Source organism: Scyliorhinus canicula, unplaced genomic scaffold, assembly GCF_902713615.1.
Source record: "Scyliorhinus canicula unplaced genomic scaffold, sScyCan1.1, whole genome shotgun sequence".
In the NCBI taxonomy this organism is placed as follows: domain Eukaryota; kingdom Metazoa; phylum Chordata; class Chondrichthyes; order Carcharhiniformes; family Scyliorhinidae; genus Scyliorhinus; species Scyliorhinus canicula.
The window spans coordinates 40,573-60,845 of record NW_024055987.1 but is presented as its reverse complement, the minus strand read 5'-3'; positions in this window follow the sequence as shown (position 1 = coordinate 60,845).

The following is a 20,273-nucleotide window of genomic DNA, read 5'->3' as shown; positions in this document are numbered from 1 at the left end:
TTCTAACCTCAGCCCATACTACCTCGGTAGCTGGTAGTATGGGGCTGGTTTAGCTCACTCAGCTAAATCGCTGGCTTTTAAAGTAGACCAAGCAGGCCAGCAGCACGGTTCGATTCCCGTACCAGCCTCCCCGGACAGGCGCCGGAATGTGGCGACTAGGGGCTTTTCACAGTAACTTCATTGAAGCCTACTCGTGACAATAAGCGATTTTCATTTCATTTCATTTCAAGAAGAGTCCCCATCTAGCATCCTTTCCATCACCAATTCATAGCCATCTGCCATTTCTGCTGCTAACCTCACAGTTTTAACCCTCTTCCACATGATTCTCACTACATCAGGAATTGATTTTTTAAACTCCTCCAAAAGTATAATTTCTCTGTGAGTTTCATACATTTGGTCTATTTTCAAAGCTCTTATCCACCTATCTAAATTACCGTGTTGATACTTTCAAACTCCATGCATGTTTGATCAGGTTCTTTCCTTAAATGTCTAAACCTTTGTTTGTAGGCTTCAGGCACTAGTTCATATGCACCCAAGATTGCTTTTCACCTCCTCATATGTCCCAGATACCTCCTCCAGTAAGTGATGCAAACACTTCACAAGCTCTACCTACCAACTTTATTTGAATCAGTAATAGCCACATGTCCTGTGGCCATTTCATTTGTTTAGCTACCTTCTCAAATGAAATGAAAAAGGCTTCTACCTCCTTCTCATCAAACCTTGGCACTGCGTGGACATATTTAAATAAATCCCCAGCAAGCCTTCGACTATGACGCTCAAGCTCATTATCCTGATCAATCTCCTCATACCGTACGTTTTTCGTTCCATCCACCAATTTAACTGACTGTCATGTTCATGGCCATTTTCTGAAGTCCAAACTCTCTCACTTTTTCCCCTTTCCCCTCTCTCTTTCCCCCCTTTCCTCTCTCTTGTTTTCCCTTTCCTCCCTCTCTTTTTCCCTTTCTCTTTCTTTTTGTTCTGCTCGCCTATTCTTTCTTTTTCTCTTCTTCTCTCTCCTTTTCTTTTTCCCAGACCTTTATCTCCACTTTTCTTTCTTTTTGTTCTTCTCGAGCTATTCTTTCTTTTTCTCTTTATTCTCTCTCCTTTGTTTTTCCCCGATCTGTATCTCCCTTTCTCTTTCCTTTTTCTCTCATTGTGTATTCAAGCTGCTTTAATTATTTTTCATGTTCAAGTTGCTTAATCTGCAATGGATCTTTGCCATTTCCAATGAGTCAGATTTTATCTCGGGCAATTTTAAATGCTCAGTGAGCTCCGTAAGTACCTCATCTTTTCACATTCTGTCAGGTAATGTTAACTGCAATGTTTTTGCCAAATCTAAAAGCCTGTTTTTAGTCTCTGTCCGTAAGGTACTGCGCGTGACCATCTCACCCCCCAAAACGTCAGAGCCTCTGAACGAGCCATTGTCCACAACACACTCCCTATTTAAACTGGAATACCCCAATATGCTCACCCCTCACTGTCTTAATTCATTAAGCCAATCAATAGATATACTTTTATCTCAGACAGCCCCCCAATTTTGTTATGGGCCAGGGTTTAGAGAGCCCTAAAGTGTATCATGGAGTTCACCTGATGCGCAACTTTTAATAGATTGTGGTTATGGGGAGCACACGGGCCTACTTTCTGGGTGAGATGCAACAGAGATGTACAGTAATTTTAAATTAAAACAATGTTTATTTATGAAACGAGTTAACACTTTATAAACCCACAGTAAACATCTTCACAACTATGAACATCAATAAATCCTCCAAAGAATACAGTACTCTATAAGTTCCTTGTAACATCCATAAGACAAAACAAAACCCTTTTTACAGAAAGACATCAGGTTTAACTTCGCTACTGAGAGCAGTTACCACTTTGAAATCACTAAATGAACATTCTTTAGCTTGCAGAGATTCATACACATCTTGCTGTGACTGCAGCTTCTCCAAATCTAAAACAAAACTAAACACATCCTGTAGCAGATGGCCCAAAGAGAAAGTAAAAGCAGACAGTCCAGCTCCACCCACAGTCTGACATCACCGATAAACACCCATTTCTGTACATTACTGACCAGGAAATTATGTTGGAACAGAAACTTACCTGCAGGTTGGCAATTCGTTTGGCACTCCGACATAGTTTCAAAGTTGTTTGCATTCCCCCCACAGCCTACCATATGTAAATTGCTCACAGGCTGGGTGTTTTGATTGTAATAAAAACGGATAAAACTTCCCCGACATCTTCCCACGACACGTGGCAGAGAGCAAGCTTGACCGTCTAGATAAATACAAAGTGTCCATGTAACATCTGTAGAATTACATAATAATTGATTTAATGAACTGATATCTTGATTATTACAAAAATAATAACATGAAGGGCATGATCTATTGGCCGTGTTGTGCCTGCAAGATGGCAAGGCATGGTCGTTAGAAGCCGGGAGATCTCTATTCTGGGATCTTGGATCTACCCAGTTCGCCACATCCCGCGAGATATAACAGGATCTTATGAAGCATCGCAATCTAAATCCCACCCATTGCTTTCTGGCAAATCTGCACATCAGAGTGAGACAACTAGTCTCACTCTATTATGCAGCTTAGCAGATCTACTGAGGGCCTGGAATCTAACCCCTTTGCCTCGGAGATCTCGGGCGAGCTCCGTTCAATGCTGGTCCCCACAAATGTAGAGCAGATGGAACGGCACTTGTAGGGATCTCCCAAAGAATAGCAGGCCCCTCAGGTGGTTGACCTCTGGGAAGGGTTGCATCCTAGAACTGCAGGTGCAATCTTGTCATCTTGGCACTTCCAGCCTGGAACCCTGCTAATGCATCTGCCCTCCTCCGCAGCTCCGTATTTTCCGGCAACCTTGGGGCAAATTGGAAGATCTTCAAACAAAATTCCAACTCTATCTCGAAGCCACCTACCTCGAGGCCGCATCAGATGCCAGGAAGATCGCACTATTCCTCTCCACAGACGGGGAGGATGCCATCCACACCTACAGCTCCCTTACATTCGCTGAAGGCGAAGACAAGATGTAATTTAAAACAGTCCTGCTGAAGTTTGACAGCCACTGCGACATTGAGGTGAATGAGAGCTTTGAACGGTATGTTTTCCAGCAGAGGCTTCAGTGTAAGGATGAACCTCTTCAATCCTTTTTGACCCATCTCCGCATCCTCGCGCAGTCATGTAATTATGACTCGACAACAGAATCCATGATCCGGGATCAGATCGTTTTCGAGGTCCACTCCGATTCCCTTCGCCAGCAGTTCCTGAAAGTCAAGCAGCTCACCCTCACCATCGCCATCGAAACGTGCGTTCTCCACGAACATGCTAACAATCGGTACTCCCATATCAGGGCGGCAGAAATGGCAAAGCTAACCTCCCACGAAGCGAAACGGGTGCAGGCCATGGCACAAATGCAGGGCCTAAGTATTGACAAGAGTGGCCATTTTGCGCGCTTTCCCCGGGCCGCTGCGCATGCGCGCCACGACCGATGGGACGGCGAGACTGATGACCAGCCTGCGCAGGTGCGTACATCGTTCCACTGCACTGCGCATGTGCATTGGCGCACGGAACGCGCTGACATTGGCGTCATGACGTGTCCGAATTGTGGCTCTGCCCATTTAAAGGAGCAATGTCCGGCAAAATCACGACGGTGTTTACAGTGAGGCAAGCTTGGCCACTACGCAGCCCTTTCCAGATCTGCTCCACTCCCCAGTATCCAGAGATCCCAGCCATGGCGCAGAAGTGTCCGTTCAATACAGCAGGCCATGCCAGACTCCGACCCCGACAGCCCAACAGATCCCGACGCTGAGAGCCTCAAATCCCCGTACCGGGTGGGCATCATTATGAAGCATGGAATGCCTTTCTCCAAGCTAGTGAAACACCTCTCGATCCTCAGCGTGGATCCCGACGACGAGTGGTGTGCTGTCCTCAAAGTCAACAAGACTCGCATCGGTTCAAATTGGACACTGGCGCATAGGCAAACCTTTTCTCGAAATCCGATCTCGACACCATCCGCGTCAGACCAAGCATTCTTCCACCGATCTCCAGCAATCCTGCTGACCTCTGTGACCACCGCATTGGAGGCAGTCCTACCTATCCAAGTGCAGACGGCCCCTGATCCACCCTTGAGGCGGTCAACCAGAATTTGTCGCCCGCCACAAAGACTAAATGTATAGACTGAACCTTTGCACAATTTTGTTACCTCATCGTTTTGACCTCTGTAAATATCGTTTTTACCATTTCATCTGCCCTATATCTGCACTAGCGACACCTTCCTATGTACATAAGTTCATTTTAGCACATTCTGTATATAGTCACGCACATATGCACATCCACACGCACATGCACCTTAATATTTATTATCTGAACACAAACAATGTAAAAAAAAGGGGTGAGATGTCATAATAGACATCTATGTATATCATGGAGTGCAGACAGGCAGTGATTGATACACAGAATGACCAGTAAGCACCCAGAACAGAGCAGCCAATCACCAGACAGGACACTACCACTATAAAGCCAGAGGGCACCAGTTTTCCCGCACTCTCGGGACCCAGCTCTGAGACAGTCAGAGTTCGGGAGCATAGCCAGTGCAAGCACCATGTGGTAGCCAGTAAGTCTGCTCAGGCTAGTGTCAGGTCGCCAGACAAGTCAGCATAGTATCAACCCCATAGTTGAACATGTATAATGGTTTCGATGTTAAATAAAATTGTGCTGCATCTCATCAAGTGTTAGAAGTCTGTCTCTCGCTACACTGCATCAAGTGCAGTCCACATCGACCCAGCCTGAAGTTCAAACTCTCTCTCTTTTTACATTTCCTCTCTCTTTTTTTCTCTTTCCTCACTCTCTTTTTCCCTTTCTCTTTCTTTTTGTTCTGCTCGGCCTATTCTTTCTTTTTCTCTTTCTTCTCTCTCCTTTTCTTTTTCCCAGACCTTATCTCCACTTTTTCTTTCTTTTTGTTCTTCTCGAGCTATTCTTTCTTTTCTCTTTATTCTCTCTCCTTTGTTTTTCCCCGATCTGTATCTCCCTTTCTCTTCCTTTTTCTCTCATTGTGTATTCAAGCTGCTTTAATTATTTTTCATGTTCAAGTTGCTTAATCTGCAACTGGATCTTTGCCATTTCCAATGAGTCAGATTTTATCTCAGGCAATTTTAAATGCTCAGTGAGCTCCGTAAGTACCTCATCTTTTCACATTCTGTCAGGTAATGTTAACTGCAATGTTTTTGCCAAATCTAAAAGCCTGTTTTTAGTCTCTGTCTGTAAGGTACTGCGCGTGACCATCTCCACCCCCCAAAACGTCAGAGCCTCTGAACGAGCCATTGTCCAACAACACACTCCCTATTTAAACTGGAATACCCCAATATGCTCACCCCTCACTGTCTTACATTCATTAAGCCAATCCAATAGATATACTTTTATCTCAGACAGCCCCCCAATTTGTTATGGGCCAGGGTTTAGAGAGCCCCTAAAGTGTATCATGGAGTTCACCTGATGCGCAACTTTTAATAGATTGTGGTTATGGGGAGCACAACGGGCCTACTTTCTGGGTGAGATGCAACAGAGATGTACAGTAATTTTAAATTAAAACAATGTTTATTTATGAAACGAGTTAACACTTTATAAACCCACAGTAAACATCTTCACAACTATGAACATCAATAAATCCTCCAAAGAATACAGTACTCTATAAGTTTGTTGCAACAACCATAAGACAGAAAAAAAACCTTTTATACAGAAAGACATCAGGTTTAACTTCGCTACTGAGAGCAGTTACCACTTTGAAATCACTAAATGAACATTCTTTAGCTTGCAGAGATTCATACACATCTTGCTGTGACTGCAGCTTCTCCAAATCTAAAACAAAACTAAACACATCCTGTAGCAGATGGCCCAAAGGGAAAGTAAAAGCAGACAGTCCAGCTCCACCCACAGTCTGACATCACTGATAAACACCCATTTCTGAAAGGTGCTCTCACATGACAAGAGGAGATTTACTCAGTTAATCCCAGAGTTGAGGGTGTTGGATTACTAGGAGAGGTTGAGAAGACTGGGTTTGTACTCGTTGGAATTTAGAAGGATGCAGGGGAATCTTATAGAAACATCTAAAATTATGAAGGGAATAGCTAGGATATACACGGGGAGGTTGTTTCAACTGGCAGGCGAAAGCAGCTCTAGGGGGCATAGCCTCAAAATAAGGGGAAGTAGATTTAGGACTAAGTTTAGGATGAACTTCTTCACCCAAAGTGTTGTGAACCTATGGAATTCCCTGCCCAGTGAAGCAGTTAAGGCTCCTTCATTAAATGTTTTCAAGATAAAGATAGATAGTTTTTTGAGGAATAAAGAAAAAAGGATTATGGTGTTCGGCGGGAAAGTGGAGCTGAGTCCACAAAGGATCAGCCATGAATTTATTGAATGGAGGAGCAGGCTCGAGGGGCCAGATGGCCTACTCCTGCTCCTAGTTCTTATGTTCTTATGAACCACATCATTGTGGGCGGGGTCACTTTTTGGCAAATCTGCATTTTATAGCAAGGCAGTCAGCCTCACTCTAATGTGCAGATTCCCAAAGCTGAGGCTTTGGGAATCAGCAACCTTCCGGCAAGCGCAGTTCAGCATTGGTCCCCACAAATGAGGACCAGATGGAACGGCGCCTCGTGGGGGTCTACAAGGAAGTCATAAGCCCCAGCTGCATTACCTTGGGGGGTGCTGCCCTGACACTGCTGGTGCAAGCATGGAAGCCTGACAGTACCACCTTGACACTGCCATCCTGGCACTCTGGCAGTGCAAAAATGCCCAGGTGGCACTGCAAGTGAGCATTGGCACTGCCATGGTGCCAGGTTGGCACTGCCAAGGTGCCACCCTTTAGTTTGTTGAGCGCGTGTGATTGGACCGGGGATTTCCAGCGTAGGTGTTGGGGGGCTCTGGCGTGAGGGTCCCCCGGGCAAAGAGACTTTCCCATACTGTGTTCAGGCTAGGAGAGATTGGGGGATCGCTTTGGGGCCTCAGAGATCAGGCGGATTTTTAAATGGAAGTCTTGATCTCTTGTTACACTGGGGAGTTCGGGTGAGCAGAGCTCCCCACTGTGCAAAACAGGGCTTTGTGCAGCCTTAGACATTCATTCCCCCTTCAGGCCCCTTGTACAACGCGAGTCACAATGAATAGCTATGTTTTTCCTCGGCACTGTGAGTGCCGGGAAGCATGTCACTAAAGTGCTCATGAGGGGACTTTGTTTCCTTTTGGGGAGAATCGCCCCGATGTTTTCAAGTTTCAGTGGCTCTTTGTTTTTGTTTAGGGAAGTACCCCTTTAAGGGGCAGTCCCTTTTATTTTGTCCCTCAGTTTGTTTAATTTGATTTAATTAGTTGGAATCCGGAAGAGATCACGATCAAGGTGAAACCTGCTCCTGGGCCTGGAGAAACCTGTCATGAACAGGTCCAGGCAGTGGGTGACTGAGGGGGTCCGTCCAACCCGACTGTCTGCCCCTCTTAAGCAGCTTCAGCCGTGGCTGGGTATCCCTGGAATGCAACCTGTGGTATCCACAGCAACAATCAAACTCTCCATGCTCCATGGGCACCATAGTGTCTGCCGTGCTTTATTGATCCTTTAATCACCATTTGATTTAATGTTTTTAAGTTTCATTTGCCCTTTGTTTTTGTTGAGGGCAATGCTCCTTCAAGGAACGGCCACTTTTAATTTGTCCCTCAGTTTGATGATTTAGTTTAATTTGTTGACCTTAAAATAGTTCAAAGTCAATGAGAGGGATGATAACTCATGGTTCAAGGAGAGATGCTTGCAAGTACAGGATCATGTCTTCCTGGAAGGGGCTCCACCCAGACTGCAGATTATGGACTGGGGCCCCATTAGTGTGGTACAATGAGGATGGTTCACATGGACACTAAACAGGTCGGGGCTGGAGTGGTTCATGAGACTTAATGTTATCAGCAAAAGCACGTCATTCACCCATTGTGCAAATGTTATATTCTCTCTTAAAATCTGGACATCATCATACAGGTGGAGCTGGAAGCAGGTTCCCATTTAGAATAAATCCCAATGAAAGGATGGAATTTGACAAATTTAAAACCTCTTGGGTATGTGAATTCAGAAATAAAAATCTAAAGTTAGCTTTAACAAAATATTAAAGCAGTATCAGTAGATATAAACTTGTCGACAGAATGATCTGGCAAAATATTTTGAAGATTATTTTTAAAAGCTGAAAAGATCATATTGGCAGAAATCCATTTAGCATGAGAATAAAGGCAATTTTATATTTTGTTCTCTTAGCAGGAACACTTACCCTTCCTGTCACAAGTTATTTTTCTCAAATGAACATGCCCTGTTGAAAAAGCTGTACATTACTGACCAGGAAATTATGTTGGAACAGAAACTTACCTGTAGTTGGGCATTCGTTTGGCACTCCGACACTAGATACAAAGTTGTTTGCATTCCCCCCACAGCCTCCGTATGTAAATTGCTCACAGGCCAGGGTGTTTTGATTGTAATGAAAAACGGAATAAAACTTCCCCGACATCTTCCCACTTCACGTGGCAGAGAGCAGACTTGATCGTCTAGATAAATACAAAGTGTCCCATGTAACATCTTTAGAATTACATAATAATTGATTTAATGAACTGATATCTTGATTATTACAAAAATAATAACATGAAGGGCATGATCTATTGGCTGTGTTGTGCCTGCAAGATGGCAAGGCATGGTCGGTAGAAGCCGGGCGATCTCTATTCTGGGATCTTGGGATCTACCCAGTTCGCCACATCCCGCGAGATATAACAGGATCCTTATGAAGCATCGCAATCTAAATCCCACCCATTGCTTTCTGGCAAATCTGCACATCAGAGTGAGACAACTAGTCTCACTCTATTATGCACTTAGCAGATCTACTGAGGGCCTGGAATCTAACCCGCTTTGCCTCGGAGATCTCGGGCGAGCTCCGTTCAATGCTGGTCCCCACAAATGTAGAGCAGATGGAACGGCACTTGTTGGGATCTCCCAAAGGAATAGCAGGCCCTCAGGTGGTTGACATTTGGGAAGGGTCGCATCCTCGAACTGCAGGTGACTATTTTGGCATCTTGGCACTTCCAGCCTGGAAACCTGCTAATGGCACCTGGGTGCTGTCATAATATACATCTATGTATATAATGGAGTGCAGACAGGCAGTGATTGACACACAGGATGACCAGTGAGCACACAGAACAGAGCAGCCAATCACCAGACAGAACACGACCACTATAAAGTCAAGGGCACCAGTTTTCCCGCTCTCTCGTGACCCAGCCTCTGAGACAGTCAGAGTTCGTAAGCAAGCCAGTGCACACACCATGATGGTAGTCAGTAAGTCTGGTCAGGCTAGCATCAGGTCTCCAGTCAAGTCAGCACAAGTGTCAACCCACAGTTGAACATGTATAATAGTTTCGATGTTAAATAAAATTGTGTTGCATCTCATCAAGTGTTGCAGTCCACATCGACCCAGCCTGCCCAACACATCATGGTACCAGGTAGTGATGCTGAAAATTGACAGACCTACCTTGAATGAATCAGCGTTGACCAGCAAACAGCCATCTGGTGACATGGCAACGTCCGCCTCCTCCGCAGCTCCGCATCGCCGGCAACCTCGGTGCAAATTGGAAGATCTTCAAACAAAAGTTCCAACTCTATCTCGAAGCCATCGACCTCGAGGCCGCATCAGACGCCAGGAAGATCGCACTATTCCTCCCCACAGCCGGGGAGGATGCCATCCACACATACAACTCCCTTACATTCGCTGAAGGCGAAGACAAGACGAAATTTAAAACAGTCTTGCTGAAGTTTGACAGCCACTGCGACATTGAGGTGAATGAGAGCTTTGAACGGTACGTTTTCCAGCAGAGGCTTCAGTGTGAGGATGAACCTCTTCAATCCTTTTTGACCCATCTCCGCATCCTCGCGCCGTCATGTAATTATGACTCGACAACAGAATCCATGATCCGGGATCAGATTGTTTTCGAGGTCCACTCCCATTCCCTTCGCCAGCAGTTCCTGAAAATCAAGCAGCTCACCCTCACCATCGCCATCGAAACGTGCGTTCTCCACGAACATGCTAACAATCGGTACTCCCATATCAGGGCGGCAGAAATGGCAAAGCTAACCTCCCACGAAGCGAAACGGGTGCAGGCCATGGCACAAATGCAGGGCCTAAGTATTGACAAGAGTGGCCATTTTGCGCGCTTTCCCCGGGCCTCTGCGCATGCGCACCTCGACCAATGGGACGGCGAGACTGATGACCAGCCTGCGCAGGTGCGTACATCGTTCCACTGCACTGCGCATGTGCATTGGCGCACGGAACGCGCTGACATTGGCGTCATGACGTGTCCGAATTGTGGCTCCGCCCATTTAAAGCGGCAATATCCGGCAAAATCACGACGGTGTCTACAGTGTGGCAAGCTTGGCCACTACGCAGCCCTTTCCAGATCTGCTCCACTGCCCAGCATCCAGTGATCCCAGCCATGGCGCAGTAGCGTCGTTCAATACAGCAGGCCATGCCAGACTCCGACCCCGACAATCCAACAGATCCTGACGCTGAGAGCCTCAAATCCCCGTACCGGGTGGGCATCATTATGAAGCATGGAATGCCTTTCTCCAAGATAGTGAAGCACCTCTCGATCCTCAGCGTGGATCCCGATGACGAGTGGTGAGCTGTCCTCAAAGTCAACAAGACTCGCATCCGGTTCAAATTGGACACTGGTGCATAGGCAAACCTTTTCTCGAAATCCGATCTCGACACCATCCGCGTCAGACCAAGCATTCTTCCACCGATCTCCAGCAATCCTGCCGACCTCTGTGACCACCGCATTGGAGGCAGTCCTGCCTATCCAAGTGCAGGCGGCCCCTGATCCACCCTTGAGGCGGTCAACCAGAATTTGTCGCCCGCCACAAAGACTAAATATATAGACTGAACCTTTGCACAATTTTGTTACCTCATCGTTTTGACCTCTGTAAATATTGTTTTTACTATTTCATCTGCCCTATATCTGCACTAGCGACACCTTCCTATGTATAAAAGTTCATTTTAGCACATTATGTATATAGTCACGCACATATGCACATCCACACGCACATGCACATTAATATTTATTATCTGAATACAAACAATGTAAAAAAAGGGGTGAGATGTCATAATAGACATCTATGTATATAATGGAGTGCGGACAGGCAGTGATTGACACACAGGATGACCAGTAAGCACACAGAACAGAGCAGCCAATCACCAGACAGGACACTACCACTATAAAGCCAGAGGGCACCAGTTTTCCCGCTCTCTCGGGACCCAGCCTCTGAGACAGTCAGAGTTCGGGAGCATAGCCAGTGCAAGCACCATGTGGTAGCCAGTAAGTCTGCTCAGGCTAGTGTCAGATCTCCAGACAAGTCAGCATAGTATCAACCCATAGTTGAACATGTATAATGGTTTCGATGTTAAATAAAATTGTGTTGCATCTCATCAAGTGTTAGAAGTCTGTCTCTCAGCTACACTGCATCAAGTGCAGTCCACATCGACCCAGCCTGCCCAGCACATCATGGTACCAGGTAGTGATGCTGAAAATTGACGGACCTACCTTGAATGAATCAGCGTTGACCAGCAAACAGCCATCCGGTGACATGGAGAACGTCGTGCCCTCCTCCGCAGCTCCGCATCGGCCGGCAACCTCGGTGCAAATTGGAAGATCTTCAAACAAAAGTTCCAACTCTATCTCGAAGCCACCTAGACCTCGAGGCCGCATCAGGACGCCAGGAAGATCGCACTATTCCTCTCCACAGCCAGTGACCACTCCATCCACATCTACAACTCTCTTACATTCGCTGAAGGCAAAATCAAAATATTTAAAACAGTTCCTGCTGATGTTCGACAGCCACTGCGACATTGAGGTGAATGAGAGCTTTGAACGGTACGTTTTCCAGCAGAGGCTTCAGGGTAAGGATGAACCTTTCAATCCTTTTTGGCCCATCTCCACATCCTCGCGCAGTCATGTAATTATGGCTCGACAACTGATTCCATGATCCAGGATCAGATCGTTTTCGGGGTCCACTCCGATTCCCTTCGCCAGCAGCTCCTGAAAGTCAAGCAGCTCACCCTCACCATCGCCATCGAAACGTGCGTTCTCCATGAACATGCTAACAATCGGTACTCCCATATCAGGGCCGCAGAAATGGCAAAGCTAACCTCCCACGAAGCGAAACGGGTGCAGGCCATGGCACAAATGCAGGGCCTAAGTATTGACAAGAGTGGCCATTTTGCACACTTTCCCCGGGCCTCTGCGCATGCGCGCCACGACCGATGGGACGGAGAGACTGATGACCAGCCTGCGCAGGTGCGTACATCATTCGACCGCACTGCGCATGTGCATCGGCGCACGGAACGCGCTGACATTGGCGTCATGACGTGTCCGAATTGTGGCTCCTGTCCATTTCAATGCGGCAATGTCCGGCAAAATCACGACGGTGTCTACAGTGTGGCAAGCTTGGTCACTACGCAGCCCTTTCCAGATCTGCTCCACTGCCCAGCATCCAGCGATCCCAGCCATGGCGCAGTAGCGTCCGTCAATACAGCATGCCATGCCAGACTCCGACCTCCGACAGCCCAAAAGGTCCTGACTGCTGAGATGCCTCAAATCCCCATACCGGGTGGGCATCATTACGAAGCATGCGAAATCCTTTCTCCAAGATAGTGAAGCACATCTCGATCCTCAGCGTGGATCCCGACGACGAGTGTGCTGTCCTCACAGTCAACAAGACTCGCATCCGGTTCAAATTGGACACTGGTGCATCGGCAAACCTTTTCTCGAAATCCGATCTCGATACCATCCGCGTCAGACCAAGCATTCTTCCACCGATCTCCAGCAATCCTGCCGACCTCTGTGACCACCGCATTGGAGGCAGCTCCTGCCTATCCAAGTGCAGGCGGTCCCTGATCCACCCATGAGGCGGTCAACCAGAATACAACATTGTCACGGTGCCCAGATGGCACTGGCAGGGGCACTGCCAGGCTGGTGGTGCCTGGCGGACATTTTCTCCGTTGTGGGGATTGGGTCCGTGGATGCCCTACATGTGTGGCATGCTGTTGGGGGTGGGAGCGGAGCTGAGGACCCCCTCAGAGGTGAATTGGAGGGTTGGGTGGTTGTGGGTTGATTTTTAGGAATGCCATCAGAAATAGCGTCCCAATCTCTTCCTGCGCTGAGGAGCTCTGGTGAGCGAAGCTCCTCAGTGCAGGAAATGGGAATAAGTGCGGCCTCGAAGGGGCGTTCCCCACTGAGGCCGCAAATTGCAACACAGTCCCGATAGAGAGCGGGATGTTCCTTGGCGCTGGGAGCTCTGAGAAGCACCCGGATAAACGTGCTTGTGTCATGTGAGAGTACTTTTAAGAAATGGTTGTTTATAAATGTGCATGTATATAAATATCTGTATTGAGAGCACCTTTAAGGAATGAGTGTTTATTACTGCAGTGATGCAAGAGAGTGGGTGGAGCTGGGCTGTCTGTCAGCTTTTTACTTTTGTTTTTGAGCAGGTTGCAGGATGTGTTTTAGTTTTGTTTTCAGATCTGGAATAGCTGCAGTCACAGCCAGAAGGTGTATGAATCTCACTCTGTAATCTCAAGACTGTAAATCAATCCAGGTGATTTAAAACTAATAACAGTAGTAAATTCAACCTGATGTGCTTCTGGTAAAAGGTGTTTTAAGTCTTATGGATGTTAAAAGGAAAGATTAAAGGATTACTTAGTGTTGTATTCTTTGGGGGTTGTATTTGAATTAATGGTTGCTACTGATGTTCACTGTATGTTTTAAAAAGGTTAACTTGGTTCATAGAATAAACATTGTTTTAATTTAAAGGTACATGTAAAGCTCTGTTTGCACCATACCTGTAGAGTGGACCGTGTGCTCCCCATACCACAAAGTATGAAAAGTTGTGGGTCAGGTGAACTCCATGATACACTTTGGGGTTCTCTAAACCCTGGCCCATAACAAATTGCGGCCTCGAGGGGGTTAAACGTCTATCTATTGGATTGGCTTAGTGAAATTAAAGACAGTGAGGGGTGAGCATATTTTGGTTGCTTTTTAGGTGTGGTATTCTAGTTTAAGTGGGGAGTGCGTTGTGGACAATGACTCTTTCAGAGGCTCTGAAGTTTCTGGGGGTGGAGATGGTCACATGCTGGACCTTACGGATAGAGAGTAAAAGCAGGCTGTTAGACATGCCGAAAACATTGCAGTTAACATTATCTGCAAAATGCTAAAAGATGAGGTAATTATGGCGGTGGCAAAGCATTTAAAGTTGCCTGAGATACAGTTTGACTCATTGTAAATAGCAAATATTCAGTTGCAAATTAAACAAATGGAACATGAGAAATAATTAAAGCAGCTCGAATACGAAAGAGATAGAGAGGAAAAAGAAAGAGAAAGGGAGATATTGATCAGGGAAAAAAGATAAAGAGAGAGAGTTTGAACTTCAGAAAATGGCCATGAAACATGACAGTCAGTTAAAATTGGCAGACTAAAGGGAAACGCACGGTTGGTTGATAGTGATGAGGATAGTGAGAAAGACTGCCTGAGTCAGAGGCTTGGTGGGGATCTATTTAAATATGTCCAAGCATTGCCAAGGTTTGATGAGAAGGAGGTAGAAATGAAAATGAAAATGAAATGAAATGAAATAGAAGCCTTTTTCATTTCATTTGAGAAGGTCGCTGAACAAATGAAATGGCCACAGGGCATGTGGGTATTACGGATTCAAACAAAGCTGGTAGGTAGGGCTAGTGAAGTGTTTGCATCACTACCAGAGGAGGTATCTGAGCCGTATGAGGGTGTGAAAAAATCCATCTTAGGTGCATATGAACTAGTGCCTGACGCCTACAGACAAAGGTTTAGAAATTTAAAGAAATAATTTGATCAAGCACACGGGTCGGAAGAATAGCGGGAGGGCCTTCCCGACATTTTCCCGACCTCCCGCTATTCTCCCCCCCCCCCACGGCCACCCCACGACACGAATCGCTGCTCGCCGTTATTTACGGCGAACAGAGATTCTCCCCTGGCCGATGGGCCGAGTTCCCAGGCCTTTACGGCCGTTTTCACGAACGCAAGCACACCTGCTCTCACCGTTCGTGAAAACGGCCGCAAAGTGCTGTCCCGGACAACCATGGCACCGATTGGCACTGCCGTATCACGGCCGTGCCAAGGGTGGCATGGGCCACTGATCAGTGGGCACCGATCGCGGGCAGAGGTTCAGATACCCGCGCACTCTTTGTCGCACCGCCGTCCGCAGGATCAGTCCGCGGGGCGGCTGAGGGGCATGACGGACCGCGCATGCGTGGGTTTGACGCATATGCGCGATGACAGTCATCTGCGCATGCACGGGTTGGAGCCGTCCAATCCGCGCATGCGCGGCTGACGTCATCGTGCGCGTCAGCCGCCGTGACTCTTGGTGGGCGGGCTTAGCGACGGTCGCTAAGCCCGCGATGCCGTTCTTCACGGGGCCGCGCTGCTAGCCCCGACCGGGGGTGAGAATCGGGTCCCGGGAGGGGACGCGGAGGCTGCCGTGAAACACGGCCAGTTTCACGGCAGCCTTTACGACTCTCCGCATTTGCGGAGAATCGCGCCCATGGAGCTTGAAAGGCTCAAACAAAGTAATTTTGATAGGTGGATAAGAGCTTTGAAAATTGACCAAACCTATGAAGCTCTCAGAGAAATTATACTTTTGGAGGAGTTTAAAAATTCAATTCCTGATGTGTGAGAACTCATGTGGAAGAGCAGAGGGATTAAAACTGCGAGATTGGCAGCAGAAATGGCAGATAATTATGAATTAGTTCATAAATCAAAGCTTGGTTTCCAATATCAGTTTCAGCCTGTGAGGGATAGAAACTGGGGACATGAGAAATACTCAAGTGGTAAAGGTAAAGGTGATCTGATGGGAGACAATAAAGAGAGTGTACCTCAGATTAAAAAAGAAATCCTGGTGGGTGGAAGAGACATGAAATGTGTTGGTGTTTGACTGTCAGTCAGTCCACTGGCTGACACTTTGTAACTGCCAAAATCTGATCTTCAAGCTTGTCCTCAGAATCCTCTGGCACCCAACAGCACAGCCCTTTCATATCCACACATGGCACCTGTTTTAGACCTCCCTAGCCCATCAAATGTGCAGCTCACAATATCCTCTCTTTGTCCCCCGCAGGAGAATCTAGTCCATAGTATGAGGGAAAGGCCGAAGACAGGGTTCGTGGAGTCCCAGAGATCTGAGCCCTCACCTCCTATGAGGAATGGGTCCTGGAGAGCACGGGGCTGTCCAAGGAGAGAGCAGTGACCAACAGCACGATTGGTCTGCGCCAGAGAGGTGAGAATCCACTACACCTTCACCCAGATAACCTGTCTCAAGTGAGCTGTTGATGTCCCACCAAACTAACCTTCCATTTCACTGAGCACATGTCCATTGTTTTGCAGGATCACCATCTGATGAGGCCAGGTTTCCAGAGTCGTTCCACCTCGCTGCCACCCAAGAGACTACCACGGAGGAGAGCTCCTAGAAGATAATCAGCGATGTGTCACATCTATCACCTGCACCCTCCAAGTGCAGATTCACACATCTTGGTGGGCTTATAGACTTCAGGGGCACAATCTGGTGAGCATCACACAGCTGCTGATGCACATCAGGTGGAGGAAGAAACATCCAATGGAGAAAGCTGTCGGAGGTCTGCGGAATCCCAGCATACAGCTGGGTCACAACCAAATGCCCAGCCTTTGGACAAGGTACTTCCCCAGCTGATACAGATAATACCCCAGAGCTGTGAGATTGAGAAGGGGCTGTCAGCGAAATTCCTGTATTTGTAAGACCTATTAGAGGAGTCCAAAAGTCTTTAGGCACAGGGGATGGTGCTAGCAATGCGTGGCACCCAGGCTAACACTGCTCGGGTGGCCATCACAATGGAAAACCTGGAGCACGGCATCCATGTCTTGAGTGGTGGTGTCCAGGTCATGACTCAGTCCTCGACAACCATTGCTGAGGGCCTCAACATCTTATTCCAGTCGATGGGGGGCATGCCCCAGACACAGGTAGACATTGTCGAGGCACTCCAGAGCATGGCCCAGTCACTGAGGACCATCGCTGAGGGTGTCAGCACCATACTGCAGACAATGGGGAGCCTCCAGGACTGACAGAGCCAGATGACTCAGAGGCTTCTGAAGCTCGCTCCAGCTTCTGCTCCCTCCTATTGTGTCCCTCAGGGCACTACGGGACCTTCATGAAGGAGGAAGTGCTGGAGACTAACCCAAGGCCTGCCACCAAGGAACCTATGACAGTCTCCAGTTCATCTGATTTCCTGCCTCCTAACACCGGTGCTTCTCAAGGGTTTCAGCAGAACAGGGTGACAGGCGATGCCTGTGACACCAGTAACTCGGGTGGGGCCCTCCGGCTCCAGGCTCTCCAAAGGATGTCCATCAAGGACATCAAAGGCCACAGAGTGCGGCAAACAGTAGTCAGCCTCCACCTCCGATGTGCATCCTGAGGAAACACTTAGATTTTGAGGTAGAGCACGGAGGACTAAGAAGATCAACGATCACTGAGTGGGCACTGGGGTAGGGTGGGGGACAACATCGGCAGCTAGCGGCTGTTATAGTTTCAATTGTTCACCTGAGAAATATGAAGCCTTTGTCACATGATTCTACATTTTGGCTGGACTGCACTCCTACCCCATGTTGCCCCATACTTTTCCCCCCCATTGCGGGGGAGGGGGGGGGGGGAGGTTTGGGGGGGGGGGGGCACCATCAGTAGCTAGCAAGAGTTTGGGTTTCAAGTGTTCACTATTAAACATGTTACACCTGAGAAATGTGAAGCCTCTGTAATGTGAATCTGCATTTTGGGCTGGCCTGCACCTCTGCCCCATGTTTCCCTACTGCTCTTCCCCAGCCCCTGCTCGCCAACTACTGTGATAAACCATGTGAAAGTTATGGATGAGAGCCAGTTGTCGGCAAAAAGACAGATCGAGGAGCACCAGAGCTTACTTCACAGTGAGTTATCATCACCCTCCTACTTTGTATAATGGCCCACTGACAGTGCCAACTCAGGGCCAGCACCTTGGAATTAAGGTACACAGACCCTGAGAGCATGGGACAGGGTAACCGGTGTGGGACAGCAGTAAATGTGTGGGGAGAGAATGAGTGAGGGTGAGAAGGGGGTGGGAAGGGGGTGAGATGATGGTCAAAGCCGCATCCTCAGAGACGCGGGTGAGGATAAGTATCTCCCTGGTCCTGTGGGCATGCAGAACCCTCACCGCCAGCTGTCCTCTGGAATCCCATCAGTGCTGAACAATTGCCACAATTGTACAACGGTGATTTGCGGAGTGGTAGAAGATATTGGGTGAACGACCATCCATTTTGAGTGGGCACCTATAAGGAGCAGAAACACTGCTTAAAGGGCCCCGCAGATTTGGAATGCAAGCGCACTCAAGGGTGTCCTCGCCATTCCCAAGGGTGGGGAGAGGCTGATGAGGGAGCCTCTGGTGTTCCTGGTAATCCACACATTGTTGCACCATTCGCTCGATGTCGCTGTCGTGTCCTGGCCACCACACGTAGCTCTTCGTGAGAATTTTCATTTTAGAAACACCCAGGTGTCCACTATGCAAATTGGCCGTGAGATGACCACGTGACCTCCCCACAGGAGGATACCATGCTCCTCACTGAGCTCCTACTACTCTGCAAGATAGGCTGACAGCTCTTCTGGGGGGTTTCCTTGTAGCCAGCCACACAGGAAGATGCAACGTAATCTCACAAACACATGTGAAACATGGGATTCTCCGTTGGCTGATGCAGAATCCAGAAACGCGATTGGCCGGAGAACCCGCGCATAATGGGAACGTTGTGGCAGATGCCAGGTGTCCTACAGAAGATCATGCTCAGGTTCCTCAACAGCGGCATTAATGTATTCTCCTCCACACATACAGTAAACCCGGTTGCATGTCATTAGTGGGCTAGATGGTATTCTCGCAGCCTCTGTGATGCTCCGTCTCTGCCAGGATAAATCACCGATGGCGAGTCTCACTTGTGGTTTTAAAAATCGGGAATCAGGCACCAATGGCTGATGAAGAAGAGAGAGGAGGTAAGACATGCAGAGCCGTGACCATGGGCTGCCGGTCCTGCTGCTGTCTGCGGAGGGGGGCAGGGGGGGGGGGGGCAGTGGGGGGTGAGTGGGGCATCTGCCCAGCCCGGGGGAACAGCAAGAGAATGGGCGGGTGTCCAGGGGATGAGCGTGCAGTCGGGGTGACACACCCGGGTCAGTGAGTCCAGCATGGACTGCCATTGCCATCTTGCAGCACACCACACTGACACGCCCTCTGAGGCCCATGGTTGCGCAGAGCGACACCGGCCATTTGGGTTTCCCCCACCACACCAGCCCCACCCGTAACCTACCAACCACCCCCCCCCCCCCCCCCCCCCCCCCCCGCCAAAACTGGTTGCTACCCACCAGCAGGCCAGCACGCTGCCACTCAGGGCAAACCCACAGGAAACCCTGACAAGAGGGCTCCAGGCTGAAATTGGGTTCCAGTCAACTGAACGTGCAGCTGGTGTGTGACCATTAGATGTACATGATGCATGTCTGCATCAATACCTGGGCAGTGTGCACAAAACCTTTATCCTGGCACAGTCGATGGTTCCTGGCAATTCGAGGTGCACCCCCAGCTGAGGGGTTGGGTCTTGGGCGACAGGAATATCTGCTGCGGTTGTGTCTGATAACACCTATCCGGAGGCCACATACCGATGCTGCAACGATGGGTACATCATTGCAACCATGCTGTGAGGAAAGATGAGATCGAGCAGTTCTTCGGCATCCTGAAGTTACGGCTCAGTATAGCGCTCAGAGTCTCCCACATCGTGGTGGCCTGCTGTGTCCCTCTACAACATCGTGCAGCAGAGGGCGACACTGGAGGAGGATGAACTTCAGGCCTCTTGAAACGAAAAGGATCCGGTGGGAGGGGAGGATGCCAGGAATGGGGCCCAGGCAGGTACCGGAGGCCACACAATGCGTGCCCCTGGGCCAAAGCACGTGGCACAATAACACAGTGGTTAACACTGTTGCTTCACTGCGCCAAGCTTCCAGGTTCGATTCCCAGCTTGGGCCACTGCCTGTGCGGAGTCTGCACGTTCTCCCCATGTCTGCGTGGGTTTCCTCGGGTGCTCCAGTTCCCTCCCAGAAGTCCAGAAAGACGTGCTGTTAGGTCATTTGGACATTCTGAATTCTCCCTCTGAGTACCCGAACAGACGGCA